This window comes from Mus caroli, chromosome X, assembly GCF_900094665.2.
Source record: "Mus caroli chromosome X, CAROLI_EIJ_v1.1, whole genome shotgun sequence".
In the NCBI taxonomy this organism is placed as follows: Eukaryota; Metazoa; Chordata; class Mammalia; order Rodentia; family Muridae; genus Mus; species Mus caroli.
This window is the reverse complement of record NC_034589.1, coordinates 142,499,380-142,501,623: the sequence shown is the minus strand read 5'-3', so window position 1 is coordinate 142,501,623 and position 2,244 is coordinate 142,499,380. Positions and strand designations below refer to the sequence as shown.

Genomic DNA, 2,244 nt, shown 5'->3' with positions numbered 1-2,244 from the left:
AATCCGAGTGTAAAATTGCTAGCCATGCAAGCCTGGCCTTTTGAGTTCAATCATCAGCATCCACAGGAAAAAGTCAGATGTAAAGCCATACTTTTATAATTACATCACTTCTATGGAATGTCAAGACAGAAGAATCACCCAGAAGCTCATGGACCAGGGGCGATGGAGTATATTGAGTGACAGAAAAAAACTAGAGAAAGCCTGCCCCCAAAATATGAAAGGAGATAACCAACTACTATTTTTTAATAATTGTTCTTTTTTTGACAGAATACCAAACTATATTTACGTTTACAATAGTAAAGGACAACAGATAATGTACGAACTGGTAAATAGACACAACAGAGCCAACAGACATCCCACCCAGGCCCACGCAGCAAACAGGAACAGGAACATTTTCCTCAAGACTTTAAGCAATTGAGAGATGGTAGGTCAGTGTCAGGTGACTATAAAAGGCAGAGATGGCCATCAAGCAGCAATGGATCCTCACAGAAGGATGGCATGCAGGAACTATGGACATTGAACTGACCCCACAATGCAGAACCAAAGTCACCCACTGATGCGTTACTTTTATACACACTTGGAAAGCTGCACAGCACAGTCCGAGAGAATGGGGTCACCTTTCCCGGGCTTGCTTTTACAACCACACTTGAAAGCAGGTCTCTTACACAACATGGCTAAAAATGTGATACTTAACCAATTACCTTCTTATACAGAAACCATAATTATGTATCGAAAGCAAGTACTAGAAGAAATCTGAGGCCACATTCAATTTCCAAATGAGACAGGACAATTACTTTCTTCTACGTTATAAAAAGGGGAGAGAGTAGGTTTCACTGTACCACCCTTACCCATGTACCCATTACCAGTACCGAGTAGGAAGTGGGCATGTGCAGGAGCACCTGGCCACAGGAGGAAGACCCCTCACGGTCTTAAGAAGCACTGGTCTTTCCCTTTAACTTATCATATGTTTGACAAAGCTCAAATTTACAGTATCTCACATTTTTTAATATTCTATGCCTACAACAAACAGGTGGAATTCTGCCTCTATGCCCCTCCCCACATCCCACAGGCATGCCCATTGGGTAATATGATCACAAGCTCTCTTTACTTGATCAGGACAAGTCACACCGGAGGAAACCACAGTTCTAGGGATTGGACTCAGGCCATAGGGTGAGAGTCTACATCCAGAACTAAGTTTGGGGAAAAAAAATGTTAGGGATGGGAGGGAACCGAAATGAAAACAAAAACAAACCCCAAAACCTCATGCCTCATTTCCCCCGAACCAAACCCTCCTAGCGGCCACATTATGTAATGCTCTCGCCCCACAGTGTGGTCTGTGTGTAGTTCACTCCAAGCTCGTCAGAAAAGGAGAATCGCTCAGTTGACTCTGGCTTCTGCTGACTCTTGTGTGATTGGTGTGGTTGCATAGTCACCGCTGAATAGCACAGATCAGGACAACCGTTGGGTGTGGGGACGCTCCCTCAGGAGGCTGTTCCCCCTGTCTGCTGCTGGGATACTTCAATGATGTCCCCATCCTCCATCTCCAGCTGGGCTGGAGTGTCTGTTTCATTGATTGGTTGTCCATCAAACTGGAATCGAATCTGCCTCATTGACAAGCCCTGCCTCTCACAGTAGGCCTTCATGAGCTCGCTCAGTGGGGTGTGCCTCTTGATCTTGAACTGTACCACTGAGCCATCCTGCCCCGCCAATTTCAGGTTGATGTGGTCACTCTCTGTCTTCACACCCTCTGGACTTACCTTGTGCTTCTCTTCCGACATGGTTACACAGTGACAGCGGTGGCAAGAGCAGCAGGAACCAGTGGCAATGGAGTGGGCGAGTCACGCTCTCTGCCCCGCGGCTCTCCCTCCACAACTGTCATAATTGTTCTTTATTATTGATAATTTTATTGATAATTACATGTGTGTATACAATGAAATATAGTTATACCCCTCAACTCTTTCAATATACCTATAACAAATCTCCTTCTCAACTTGATCTCCTCTCTCTCTCTCTCTCTCTCTCTCTCTCACTCTCTCTCTCTCTTCCTCCCTCCCTCCCTCTCCCCCTCCCTCTCGTTCTCCCCATCTCTCTCTTTTGTGTTTGAAAACCCATTAAGTCCATTATGTGCTTCCTATACAGGCATGGGTGGGGCATCCACTGAATCATGGGAAGCATACCACTGGCAACATTCTTGTTTTTAATTAGATCTTTTCTTTTATTACATTTCAAATGTTCCCCTTTCCT

General features: G+C 45.1%; 1 pseudogene across 1 annotated transcript; it reads right to left on the bottom strand.

The window, feature by feature from the left end:
- Nucleotides 1–1,481: 1,481 nt before the first annotated feature.
- Nucleotides 1,482–1,778, bottom strand: LOC110287279 (annotated as a pseudogene). Its single transcript, XR_002377197.1, has one exon. The product of XR_002377197.1 is annotated as a small ubiquitin-related modifier 3 pseudogene (transcript).
- Nucleotides 1,779–2,244: the final 466 nt, after the last annotated feature.